Source organism: Drosophila ananassae, chromosome 2L (assembly GCF_017639315.1).
Source record: "Drosophila ananassae strain 14024-0371.13 chromosome 2L, ASM1763931v2, whole genome shotgun sequence".
Taxonomy (NCBI): domain Eukaryota; kingdom Metazoa; phylum Arthropoda; class Insecta; order Diptera; family Drosophilidae; genus Drosophila; species Drosophila ananassae.
The window spans coordinates 8,088,141-8,102,375 of NC_057927.1; the positions used below are offsets into that span (position 1 = coordinate 8,088,141).

At 45.0% G+C, this 14,235-nt stretch overlaps 1 long non-coding RNA gene across 1 annotated transcript; it reads right to left on the reverse strand.

The window, feature by feature from the left end:
- Positions 1-13,392: 13,392 nt before the first annotated feature.
- On the reverse strand, positions 13,393-14,168 carry LOC26515617. The gene is made up of 3 exons (XR_001409019.3): positions 14,062-14,168; positions 13,857-14,000; positions 13,393-13,804 (listed from the first exon to the last, which is right to left on the reverse strand). It is a non-coding gene; the product is annotated as an uncharacterized LOC26515617 (long non-coding RNA).
- Positions 14,169-14,235: the final 67 nt, after the last annotated feature.

A 14,235-nucleotide genomic window follows, 5' to 3' on the forward strand; every position in this document is an offset into this window, starting at 1 on the left:
AAATCGAATCAGCGACAGTTCATGTGGGAAAGCCCTTGACTCGCCTGTGAGTTTTGAGTGGTGGGAGGGGGATGAAAGGGCCGAGTGCGGGATGCAAATGAAATTGCAGCTGCAATAAACTGGTTTGAGACACTATTAAATTATGGCCTGCATGCAGGGGTCTCAGGTGGCAAATCAGCAGACGGCAAATAAGGAAGATGCCCGCGCAAAGGCCGCGCTTCTCGGGCCAAATGCAATTTAATTTAATGGAATTCCTCGCCACCCCAGGCAGGAGCTAGCAGGATACCATCCCGAGAGCTGGCACTCTCCATCGGTCAGCATCAGCTGGATGGGTTCAATGTCGATGGTGTTCAGCACAAACACAAAGCGGAGAAGTCCTGTCATCAGTCCTGTGTTCTGTTTTCAAAGAGAATCGCAAAATGCCAGAGCTTTTCTTTAAAACTTTTTTCCATATTAATTTGTGGACTGTTTTGTAAATAAGCTTATACAAAAGACCGTATTTATTTTCTCTTTTAAAAGGATTAAAACATATAATATGCAATCTGGCTTCAGTTTAAGTTTCATTCGAATGTGAGATGAAAATTGAGCTGCAAAGGTTTTCACTTTCCGAGTGGAAAACTCTTTTGCTCGCATGTGGCATGTAATCGGTCTCAATACGAATTACCATAATACGACACCAGAAAAGGACACATGAAAGGCAGCCAGGGCACAGGATACACGCTCAGAAGGATATCCCTGCCAGTTGGAATGAATCTCGGTTTCTGGCCAACTGAAGCGTAGACAAGGAGCTGTCTCAGATTTTTCTCCGTTTTCTGTTTTTCTGTTTTTATGTTACTGGCCTTTTTTTTTATTTTTCTTGGCATCGCAGTACAGGGATTAAAGCGTCAAATTGTTAGACAAGTTCTTGGCCCTGCTTTTGTGCCGAGGACGCGGGGATAGATCAAAGCCCGCTGCATATATGCATACTACGTGTGTGTACACACCCAGCTCGCATTCTCCGGATACGAGTCCGTCCGCCTAAGGTCTAAGGACGTGTGTGTATTGTGCATTGACGTGGCTTAAGCCCACGGGTCTGACAATGCCTTTTAATCAATTCCCCGAGTCGTTCCATCAATAAACGACAAGCCGGCCGGATGATGTGAGCTTCCTTCTCGTGCCTTATTTTTCCTATTCGGCATTTTTCTAGCTCTGGCTCTTCCTTTTGTCAGGATATGAGGATATGTCAATTTTTCTAATGAGTTGGCAGAAATAAATACCTCCTGCTCGGACTCCATTTTAAAGACCAAACACCTGGCTGACCAGAAAACACACCCATACAGTAGGTGGTCCTGCGAGTTCATAATCACCAGCAGACGCCCACCTGCGAAAATGGAATTTAATTTGCTAATACGCTCCGCTGAGTAGCGAACCGTCGGCGGAGCAGGCAGGGAGCAGGGGGCAGGTGAGGCTATGTGCCACCTGAATAAAGGTAGTCAGGTGAGACAGGCTGACTATGATGGGTTTTTGGGACGCCGGCTTTTTGCAGAGCCTGCGGCAAAAATTGTTGAAAATACTTTGCAAATCGTTTCTCCAGCTCCCAGCCTCCAGCCAAAAATGTACCGCTCCAGTCCCTCCACCCTTTATCCCCAGACTTTAGTCATTCTCGGCTAAAACTTGGCTTTCACATAGTTGAGTTGGCAGTATGGCTCTGGATCTGGCTCTGGTCTGGGCACTCACATAGTTAAGCCAATGTAAACTTTTTTAATTTGCAATAATAATAAAAAATTCCGTTTTTCGGCTGAGAGGCACATCGAGGCGAGCAGACTGCCAAAGAATTTTCAAAGCCAGGTCCTGTCCCAGGACCAAATAATTCAACAAGTTTTATGCCATCCAGGCACCATCGTCATCATCACCATCGTGCTGTCATCGTGCTCGTCGGGCTTCAAAATATTTGTGGTTGCCTGTTTGTGTTTTACGGCAGCTCGCACACATGAGGCACAGTTCCTGGGGTGGTACATCCTGGCGTGGCGCATCCTGGCGGAGAGGGGCCTGGCTGAATGTCCCAGCTTAATCCCCGACCAGTCGCGCAGTTTAAAAACCCATTTTGATTTATGCGCCCGAGTTGCTCCGACCGGGGGTGTCCTGGAGTGGCTGAGATATTCAAACACCTGTTTGAAAATTTGTTCAACTCGCAGCGAACTAGAAAAGGATGCTCGGCCGAACTACGACTACAGCGATTCGAATCAATAATAGCCCCGACCCAATCGACTGCAAGGCAAGGCCATCCATCCCGATTTCAATGAAAGTTACTCGACCCGAAATGGAAATGGGAAAACTTAGCTGCGGACTAAACAAATAGTTGCATCGCCTAAGCCCGGATAGCTTGACCTGGAATCGCTCAATAATCCGGCAAATGCTTCTGACTGTTCCATTAGTCCCGCGTCAGCTGGAGGGCAATCAACGGGGTTGGCTTTCCGGCTTAAACTTAAAACCTTTAAACTGGCCCAGTCGAAGATGCCACAGACGAAGGGTTCTTCTTTACCGTCAATAAAGTGCAGCTAAGCAAGTCAGCCCCAGGCACTTGAATTATGTTTGAAGAAAGTTTGGCTCCTGAATTTTGGGAATTTTTCATTTCATTTCCCGCCATGTCACTGAGGGTGGGCTCTTAAGGTTGTAGAGCTACGTTAAAGTAGATTATAGTCATGACTCTAATAGATTTATTAAACACACACATAGCTCTTTAACTGATGAACTAAATAGTACTAGTGTTCATATAAATACTTCCCCCAGCGCCATTTTTGTTGTCACTCTTGTTGTCCCCAAAATCGATTATCGCTCATGAAAGGATAGCTCTAGTGGCAGGATGCGGCGAAATGCCAACGCAGCAGGCCACAAGGCCATTAAAGTAAGACGAACAAAAAAGACACCGCCAGCGAGCTAAAACGGCAACATGTGGTTAGACAAAAAAGGGTGTGTGGCGTGACATGGCCCAAACCACCAAGGAAAGGGGCAGAGGTATTTAGCCCGGAGCGGCGGTTTTTTTTCCTTGATTGTCGGCATCGCTTTCCAGTTCCAGCGCCACAAAAAGCAGCTTGATTGAATGGGTTGAATGGGTGTCCTGACACAGTGATGATAAGCGTCCATTTTGACACGCACTGTCCCCAGCAGCGAGAGGTCCTTGTTGTGCACCTGCCGCCAACGGCAACTGCAGCCACGGAAGTTCAGCGGGCCACGTTCGCACGTTTGCATGTCAGTCTGCTGGCTGTTTGCACAAGCCGCATATGTAAGAACAAACACGAGTCCGGGATAATGGTAAAAAATATGAGTTGGAACCGGAGATACCCTAAAAAGTTAAATATTATATATAATCCTTAATCCTTACCGACCTTGGGTGGGATTAGATTCTGGGAAGATTTAGACTTCCCAGTCTAAAGATGAAGAAGTTTTTTTTCCTAACAAAAGATATATTTCTACGAAAAGACACTAGATCCTTAGGTGGAGTACTCCCCAGTTAAAGTACATAGGATTTAATATTTTATAAACTGAGCATTTTAGTAGCGTATGTATTTGCACTTCTTGAGTACTCTAAGTAGAGAGATAAGTAGAGTGCTATTTATTAATTTTTAAATTAGATGTCTAGCACGTTCCTTTGAGTGTAAAAATTAAAAACAAACCTTCTCGCCGCTCCTCGTTGACCCTAAAAATAAAGTGTGCCACATAAACAGAGGAAGGACCTGCAGATGGAGGAAAAAACGCTGTTGGGGAAATGACTGGCAAATGCTGTGAGTTTAATTAAAACTTAATGAAACGGAGAGCAATACTTTCATTGGCCATTTGCATATGAGTTTGTGTATTTTTTCTGTGTGTTTTCGAGGTGTGTGTGTGTGTGTGTAACAGGATATGTGTGTGCAAACACGGTGAGCTCGCAGCTTCCCTCTGTTAGTTTAGTGTCGAGTTTAATCAAATTAAATAAACCCGCTGGCAGGACAATGCAAACAACAAGTGGCGCAGCACCAACATTTAAGGCCACAAATAATTGCAGCAGCTAAAATATCAGCTTTTACTCACAGAAATTTGTTGGCGCAATAGATTAACTTTGGTGGCAAGCACTTCGATTTGCACAGAACTAAATTCCGAAAACCACCAAACCACCCACCCAACCACACAGCACACCTGCTGGGCACACAAGTTAATTGAATTTACAAATTGTATTTTCAATGCAGTTGCTCGTCAAGGAGCGAAGGAGAAATAAGTGACAGCCACCATCGAAATCGAATCCTTGTTAAATTGTTTGATACCTCCTGCGGCTATCCTCCGAATAACTATTTGCACATCAAGCTATAACATTGTGTTAAATAATTAAGCTGTTGATTTGATTCAAATTATGCAATTATGTCATGCTCCGACACATTAAACTTTTATAAACTGATACATGGAATAGCCTGCTGATGGTTTAATTGGAGCTGCTGGTGTCGCATTTAAATTTAAAGCAATTCCGTTGCCATGGAGACTTTAAAGTCTGATTTTCCGTCACGAGAAATTCCTGCATTTTCCATTTAATGAATGTCTGCATAAATGAGATGGGAATCCGTCCGGAAAGCTGCCAAAATCACATTCCACCGACAAGTAAATTCCCATTCTGATACAGATTTTGTTCTTGCTCGCTGGTGCTGGCGCTTCTGCTGCGAACGACTTCATTTCAACATTTTGAACTTTAAAGTCGACTTTGCCAGGCAAAGTCAAATCAAATTTCATGCTCGATTTACACATTTTGCAGGATCCTGAATTATTCAGCGGGACAAGGGCAGCGTGTGCGTGTGTATAAGTGGGCTTTATGCTGCGCATGTGAGTTAATTACTCCGTGCCCCCCTCGACTACGACTTCTGCCTCAGTTGGCAAGCCCAACACCTCCAATGCTATTTGGCGGCCATTGCCTTGCCTTTCCTGGCCGAGTCCTGCCAGAGACTGCCTTTCCATTTCCCCCTCTGCATTAACTTCATTATCACTGCACAGCAATTTTAGCATACCTGCTGCCCCAGTTGTGTGCACGCCCCATCTCAAACATAAAATATAATGCGGGGCCCCTTTTTTTTTCGTCCTTGTTCTTCCGTCTCCACTCGACTCCATTCCGCACTCGGCTTCCGAGTTGTTCCTGGGAAAACAGCTTTGGAAAATTTGCACGTCATACGCACACAACGCTTATGAAAAGGGGCCAGCGGAGCAGGGGCAGCGGAAAAGGGGGCGACTGACAACCCTTTTTCGCCACTGCCGTTTTATGTGCATTTTAAGCGAGCCGAGCAGAGCAAAGTTTTACGTTTTACGATGTGTTTTCAACAGTTGGTACGTGACTTTCCACTGAGCAGCGCAGTTCCCTCCTCAGATTTTTAGGGACTCATGCCGAAAGTCAAGTTCCCGGCCGATAGGGTCAGTCAACAGTTGGCCAAAGCACACACCCGGCCAAGAGTGCGTGTGTGCTGCGATCGCACTCCTATTAATTGCATGTGTGGCCAGAGTCAGCTTTGACAAGAACATGGCAGTTGGCATGGGTGGAGGTTTCCCGGGCAGTACACGGGTGGCCGGAGACGAGGATATTGGGGGTTCAGTGGCAGTAATCGTAATTGCTTTTGCGTAAAATGTCTAAACTGTGTGGCCCTAAAAACGAGCTGAAGGCTACAGAGAAAAAAATATCAAAGGACTATATTAAAGAAAAGGGTGCTTTTTGGGCTTCAAATATATTTAGACCCTTGTGTAAAACTCAGCAAGGATAAGCTAACATGCGTGAGAAATTCTAAGCAACATTCCTCAAATGTTTTATTGAAATATTGCACTTTTATTTCCAAGTGTAAATCGCAAACATTTCTCTGCCACTGCATCCCAACATCCTTCCATCCGCCCATTTTCAGACACACATCGCTTCGTTATCGTTCACATTGCATTATGGTCGACAGGCAAAAATTGACCCACTTCTGGGCACATGCGGAAAAGGAGTGCACCACAACGTAAATCCACTTTCGGTGGCAAAGCGTGTAATTAGCCGCCGTCCTCCGGTGGCAAACGAGAACCAATTACAATTTCTATTTGCCGGTTATAAATCAGAGAGCTGCAACTGGCAGAAAAAAACGCAACCTAATGCCAGAAAAGAGCCGGCCAAATTGCTGCTGCAAATAAAGTGACCAATAGACCACTCCAAGGATAACAAAATGTCACAAAAAGCAAAAAAAAAAAAAGGAGAGAAATTAAAAGGAACGAATGGCAAGCGCTGCAAAAACTGGAAATTGCCCACAAATGTATGCTATGAAAAATTTTCATTTCGGAAAGGCCACAAAAAATCACGAAGAACAATGAAAATGGTGCGGAAGAAAAAAGAAACGGCAATTGCAATATCCACTTTCGCAATGGGGCGCTGGTACTTTTGCTCGAAATTTGAGTGCGGCCACCGAATCTGAGCAAAAACCAGAAAAATTCCAAAAAAAATCACCATTAAAGACCAGCCGGAGAAAATGGATGTAGCATGTAGTTTACTTTGGAGTCCGGGCTCCTGTTCGAGGGGTTGACAAATAGCAAGGATAAGAGATAGATCCATTTAAAAAAAAATAGAGAGAGAGTGGGGGGAAGGGTGTGGGAAAAAGTATCGACTGCCAGCATCCGTGTCAGTCCGTCCGGACACGAGTGCGAGTGAGTGCCATAGAGTGGAGTGTGGAGTATGGAGTGTGTGTATGAACTTGAAAAGCGAGTTTCGTTTGAAAATGTCAGTCTGCCGGCAGTCGGCAGTCGGGAGACACTCACGCACACGATATGGAATTGATGTAAGTAAACCGCTGCAATGCCAGGAATTTTTCCATAAGCCGCTGCCACACAGCGCTTTCAATTTGCCTAGGACTCGGCATTAACAAGGACATGTAGTTGTACAGAGTACTTTGGCTAAAATAGTACTCTGTAGTTCAACGAAATAGCTTTAAATAAATGTTTATTAAGATTTAGTTTTTTTCAGGAGTTGCAGGATAAATTCTACTTGTAACTACTTGTTACTAAACGTAGCTTGTTCCTCTATTAAAGTTTCAAGACCTTACAGGACCTTGCTTTAGACCAATTTATTCTTTAAATAAGTACACAATAAAAAACACTACCATATGTTGATTCGATTTGGAGCTCAGGTGCAATGTTAGTTTCTATTTTTCCTGCCAGCATTGTATGGGAAAATCAGGCTGAGTGCTCCATCCGCTCTCAAAAAGAAACCTTTAGCCGCTTTCGCAGACTATTTACACATGGCCGTTTGAGCCAGTGAGTGTGTGCCTGAGTCTGTGCCCCAGTGTGTGTGTGTGTGGTTTGGTTTTCCTTAGACTTTTCCCATTCCCCCCCGTCCATCAGGACAAAGTGTTTGCTTACAAAACTTCACAATTTGATTCCGGGGGGTAGAGAAACGATTTTTATTTTCAATTTTCTTTGTCGAATACATGACAAAGTGCCATCAACAAGCGACCGAGGCAAGACGAGGCGAGGCAACGCGTTAAGGGAGCAACAAATATCCTATATATGTATATGTATTCGTGTATATGGTGTACATGGGTGTGGGAGGCTGACTGGGTTATGGGGCGTGGCATTTGCCTGTCGAAATATTGCAACCGCTGCCAATAAGCGAAGAAAGGATAACAAAAATTGAGCGATGTGTCTGCCGCAGCCACGGATACAAGTCTAATAAGGACAACATGAACGATACGTATTGTAGACAGACAGATGTGTCCTTGTTTTTATGTATGCACGTGTGTGTGTGTGCATGTGGGAGATCCTGATACTCGTATTGATAAAATGACAAATATGGCTGCCATCGTCTTGTGGATTGTGGATTGCCATCGCAGATGTGGTGTGAAATGCGATGAGTGCCGCCGGAAGGAGCTGTATGATTGCCACCTCATCACCTCATCCTGCTGGAAAAGGTATCCTTTCACAGTTACTTGAGAGTGACAAATGCAAACTCTAAATTATCCAATACACGTAATGAAGACTATTATTTTCAGCACTATTGTTCCACTTTCATATCCTTTATGTCCTTAATAAGCCGATCGTATAATTTATGTAGGAAAACGACGGCTTTAAAGTGTTAATTAAACATACAGGCCAGGCTCATTCCCATTCCCTGGGCTGCTGCATAATTTGGAAATTTTTGTGTCCATTTTTTTGTCGTCCTGCCGGCCACTTGTCGTGTCCATTTGCAGTCGGCCCCCACTCCGCTACCCATACACCGTCATTACAGCTTGTAAGTGCTCATTAACATAAGCCGCTGATGCCGTTGTGCGCATTGTTGTCCTTCCGGTTGCTCCACGGACTTTTGTTTGCCTTTTGCCAGAGGACCCCGAACTGAGGATTTCAGGACTTTGGGACTCTGGACTTTGGACTTCGGACTTTGGGCTTGGGACTCTCGCTGATTGTCGCATTTAAATTAATTTTAATAAAACGAACAAAAAGCAAGAATCAAGCAAATTATAGAATCAAAAGACACTGGCCCATAAAAGTAAACAGGCGAGGCATGGCTGTTTCTGTACCTCTTATTGTTGTTGTTGTTGTTGTTGTTGTTGTTGTTGTTGTTGTTGGGTGGATATGCCGAAAGCCCCGAATATAAAAGTTAAATTAAAAAATAATATCCAGAGAGCAACGACAATGAAAGCGACGTCGTAGCGCGGCAAGGCAAAGGCGAACAAAAATGCGAATTACACATAAAAAGCCGCAATTGAGTTTTTGGACTTGTCCCCGCCACCGAGTGGTGGCAGCCGGAGAGGGAGCATCGACAGGGGAGGAGGTGGGTGGGAAAACCCAGGGAAAACAAGGGGCTCTCTGGCGGCGAGTGAGTAAACTCCATACAAATATATGCGTAAATCTCAACGAATTTCATGCGACTGACGATTTGAATGGGCGTGTGGCATGAGGGGCATGAGTGGCACGAGGAGCATGGGAAGCATGGTGGGGCAAGGGATGGGACGAGGGGGCGTGGCGGGTGTAGCAACCAGCAAATACAACAGCCCGAAATGGGAATCCAAATGAGCAGCGCACTGGCAAATAAAGGCAGCAGCAGCGACAAAAGGAAAGGCTCTGCCGAAAGGAGAAAGCAGAAAGAAAGCGTGTCTCGTAAAATTTCCAAACACACATACAACACACACATGAAAACTGCTGCACAGCTGCCTCTGAGGAGGGGGTGGGGTGGGGATGGTCTGAAGAAAGTCTTAAAGCAACCGCTGCATTGTTTCATTAACTCCTTCCGGAAAGTGTGCGCTTTATCCCCATTCGCCGCCTCTGTCCTGCTTCCTGACAACATTTTATGGCCCCCTTCGTTTTTAAACCGAGATCATTGAACGCTTAACTACACTTGGAATAAAAATTAAATAATTTGTTTTATTAAATAATATTAGAAATAAATATTTAAGCTCTAGAGACTCTGAGTTTGAAGAGTTTAAGGTCTCTAGTTTTGTATTTTCAGACCTAATTGTTTCCTAAGAACCTAGTCACTATTTCTGTCAGTGCTCTGTGTTAACCCCTGACATTTTGTGTTGATTTACACCCAACAAAACACTCTGGCACTTCCTTCTTTTAAACAGAATCATATAAAAAGTTTAAAGTACGTATAGCCTCAGTTTATTCGCTTTTTAGAGAGGCTTTGGACTTTTCTTCGAGTGAATTTCGGTTAAGCTGGCGAATTCAGAGTTGATTTACTCATCACTCGCTTAGACGAAAGCCTCATTCTCGTAAATCTCCGTAAAATGAGGAAATAAGTTGTAATTGCAAAATCTTTATCGCTCCACGAAGATAGTAGAAGGCAGTGGAAAGCCCCTCCTTGGGGGCCCACTGCTAATTAGTAAGCAGAAAAAGTGAAAAGCGAGAGCCTGGCAGCTTCGACTCATCTTAATGAACTTTTCCAATTTTACTTTTCTCCCATCGGAGCCTGGGAGCTACTTATGTAGGTATTGTGCTGGCGAAGATGTTGGCTTTCAATACTGAAATGCAGAAGCTAGTCCTGGACTAGCTCCCCCACCAACGATCCTCATTTTCATGCACAATTACCGCCCGACGACGACGACGACGACGACGGCAAGTTTTCAAGGCCGCTTTTAGCACGTAAATTAATGTTGTTCCGCGATGTTGTGGCTGTTGCTCAGTCCAACGTTTGTTTAGAGTTTTTCTAGGAGGCATCGGCAGTAGCAGCAGCATCAGCAGCAGCAGCAGTGGCCGCGAGAAACTTTTCTCGTTTTCCACACCGCACTTTTTCTCACACGATACTGTTGTCCTGCGAGAGTGCTGGTGCTGAGTGCCAAGAACACACAGAAGTGTTGCCGTGTATGTCCTTATTTCTTTTCCCTTTTTTAGTGCTTTGTCCAATCATCACACACACATTGTAGTCGCACACCCACAGGCACGCAGGAGGAGCGGAGAGTAAATAGAAAGGACATTAAGTGGCGTTAAACAGACGCTCGTGCAACAGCCGCAACATGTGAAGTGGCACGCCAGGACACGCCAGACCAATACGTTTTTTATGAGTGCAGGTTGGACTGATTGAAAAACACACTTATTAGCCTGGCACTTTGATTCAAATCGGGCTTGCTTCAATTTACAAGCAATGTCCTTGAAATGTCTTGATGTTTAAGGACATTAGGTAAGGTTAGTTACTAGTCCTGCTCTGACTTGCTACACTAGACTTGCTCAAAAGATTGTTAGTAGCTTGAAGTTTCCATAATTAATTATAATATTCTTTTCGGTACACTTACTTATCATTTTATGCCGCTGGGCGGTCCGCGAATCCCAACGCTAGGATTAATCCGCTCTGCTGCTCTGGCACCCGAAACTCCACTCCGCTTGTCACTTTTTACCGGGATTCGATTTATTACTTCGCGAGACGGTCAACCCAAATTTTTGCGGAATTTCGGCCAAATAACTTTAAGGGGATCTGCCAGCTCTGTTGCTTCTCCGGCTCAGAAGTGCTGCTGCTCCTGCTACTCCTGCTGCTTATGCTCCTGAGATGTGAGATGTGCTGGCTGTGCTTTTTGGTTTCTTTTTTTTGCGCCGCGTTCTAGCACCCAAGGACCCAACCAGACGAGGACTGTCGATGAACTGTGCGTCCAGCAGCTGTTGCTGCTCCCGTACGGCTCCTGTTATACGGGCCATAGTACAGTTTCCTGTCGCAGGCACAGTGGGCCGCATCCCAGCCAATTCACGCACACACGGCGTATGCGCAATGTCTCCTGCCGAGAGAGCTACTGCCGAATGCCGACGCAGCGACGGAGCAACAATTTGTTGACGAGCCGGGACAGGCTAGGACGGCCAGCCGGACGGACGAGCTGGCCGACAGACAGACAGACAGTTTGCTATTTGTTATACGGCAGACAGGCAGCGGTGTCCTGTCCACAGGCAAGAAATAAGACCGGAAGCAAAAAGTCAACGCGATAAGCAAGCAAAGGCAGCCAGGCAGCCAGGCAGCCAGGACCAAAAAACGGAAAAAAAGACGGAAAGGAGGAAGCTTGTGCTGCAAATTCCTGCTGTCTTTTATTGGTAATGCGAAAATACGAGAGCGAAATAAGAGCGCTCACCTTTCTTTTCCCCTTTTTTTTTTTGGAGGGGAGTCCTGAAGTCCTGCCTATATCGCCCATTCTCCCGGGCAGCGAAACTGAATTTTCTCCCACCTTTCCGACCAATATTAGCATAATCGGAAGCTAGTGCTAGTGCCGGGGAAATTGAGCTGGAGCTGCGCCGCAAACTTACTCCTGGACGGGACACGCGGCGTATGCGCAATGTGCGGCAACTGTTGCTCGCCCCCGCCACCCGCACTCCCCTCTGGAGGGCCGGGCACTTAATAAATATGCATGAGCAGGCGAAGGGGCTTCAATTAAATTTACTGAAATTGCGGTTGACGGAGCGGAGCGGAGCTGCTTTTGGCCGAGGTCAAGAATTTGCATGCAAATATTTTCGGCATTTCCAGCGACTCCTACTACGGCTACGGCTCCGGCTCTGGCTCCTGCCCGGCCGAGTCAGGTCCCGAGAATTTATTTGTTTTTTGCATTTATTATGAGCATAAGCAGAAAAAACGACGCAAATTAAGACGACGACGGCGGCTCCCGGACCCTGGCTCCGTGATGCGTGCCCGGAAAGTGTTAAATTGCCAAATGAACTTAAGTGAAATGAGCATGAACGGGGGCCCAGAACTGGAGCAGCTTTAATGGGCAGCCTCCTTGGCAGGATACTCTCAGGGGTAGAAGTAGAAAGTGGAAACTGGCAAACTGGGGTTTGGTCGAGCAAACATGAACGAAAAAACATGAAACGTGCCCTGCCTGCTAAGGACATTCATTACGCAAGAAATGAAGCTGCCTTACTGGTGGTCCTTTCCCCCTAACCTCTCCTTACTCTCTCACTCCCTTCCTGGGCAACTGGGCGTGCCACGCCTCCCTATTGAATTATTCCAGTTTTATTTCTCGCCATTTGCTGTTCACGCACACCGAGGCGCCTGCCAGGACCTGCTGCTGCTGCTTAATAGGAACTGACTCCTGGCTCTCGGCCAGGTTGTTGAACCACAAATACACTAACACCCCACACACAAACAGCCCAGGCTCACCTGTTGATTGGGCCTTTCAGGATGTTTGAGAAAAAGCCAAAGCCAAAGCTGAAACCAAAACCAAGACCAAAGGCAAGGCAAGGCAAGGCATCGACGGCAACGCGCTTTCCTTTCGGCTTATGTGGGCTCAGTTTTGTAGTCGAGCCGGCTCCTTCTAATGGCCAAGGGATATTGACTCGATTGACGGCAGGGGTGGGGCATGGGGCATGGGGGATGGGTCGGTGTTGTGTGGCGAAAGGGGCGGGAAAAGTCATTTGGCTTTAGCCAGCATTTGGCCCGTTCGGAGTCGGGGCGCTTGTTGGCACTCGTGTCGACAACAATTGATTCCAAAATATTAATTAACCGGATAAACCAATTGAGGTTTTGGGTAGGAGGCCAAAATGACAGTCAAGGGGGCAATAAGCTATCTGGGGAAATATTACAAACATTTGTAACTAAAGGTTTAAGAAACACATTAAGGTGTTTTAAGGAATTCTATGATTTTAAAATCCTTTAATCCTTTAATACAAACTAAAGAAGAAATCTTCACTGCTTTTCCATCTCTATTTTTTATAAAAATATAAATTTAATAAAAAATTACCTAAGATAAAAACTTGTCTAAAAACCTTGGTTTTTCTCGCATTTTTTAAAATGAGTTTTAAATTTGCTGGTCGATAAGCAAGCAGTTCAGTATGTTTAAAACTGCTTGCCGCTGTGTCATGTAATTTGACAGGCAAAGTAAATTTTATTTAAATACAACACATCATTAGCCAACACTGAACTAGAGCGGTCTAGCCGTTACAGGTTGACCTTTTGAAAATCACATCAATAGAAACTCAGTATGGTTGATAAAAACATTAAGAGAAAAATCTATTTATTTTGTAGTAGAATAATACCAGGGAGTTCGGTTCCAGCTGTTTGCCGAACCTTTGGAATTCCACGAATCCTCGGATCCCAATTAAGCTGCAGCTTAACTGGAGTGCGAGGATTCAATGCTGTATTCCATGCTCGATTTGTCCCAAGGCTGTGAAGATCATAATCCCAGGAACCGTCATCACGACCATCAGAGGGTTTTAGGCCAAGAAGAGAAGATTCCCAGACAAATCGAGAGTCTGTAAGTGGCACAGTCTTCAAGAGACGTCTATTGCCTGCGGCGGAGATTCGTTTCCTGTCCTGAAATTCCGGAAACTGAGCTGCAAAGTCCTGCCTCGCATGAAGAAAATAGAGTGTTCAAGTCTGGCTCTTCTGCTCTAGCATCTGTGTGATGGTATAAATTTACTATAAGAATATTACGATTAGTTTCACTTACAAGAAATATATTTTAATCCGGCCATTTAAAAGACCGGCCAGTGTGGGCAAGTCATGAGGCTACGATGCGGCGTCTAAAATCTTCCAGAAAAGCCTCGCACTGCACCGAAATCTTAGAACCCCATGGTTCTTCCCCAGCTTCTAGCTGTGTTTGAATAAAAATAATAAATATTTACTGTATTTATTTCACTATTAATTTTACTTACCAAAAATATTTTGCTCCGAACATTTTCACTGTTGATTTAGTTATGCCGAGCTGGGTCGAATTTACACCGCTATTTATACAAATTTTAATGACAGCTAAAGAAACGGTGTGGCGACATTCTAAAATAGAAATAATGTTCATAAAAATAAAAAAATTAAATATATCGATTGTTTGA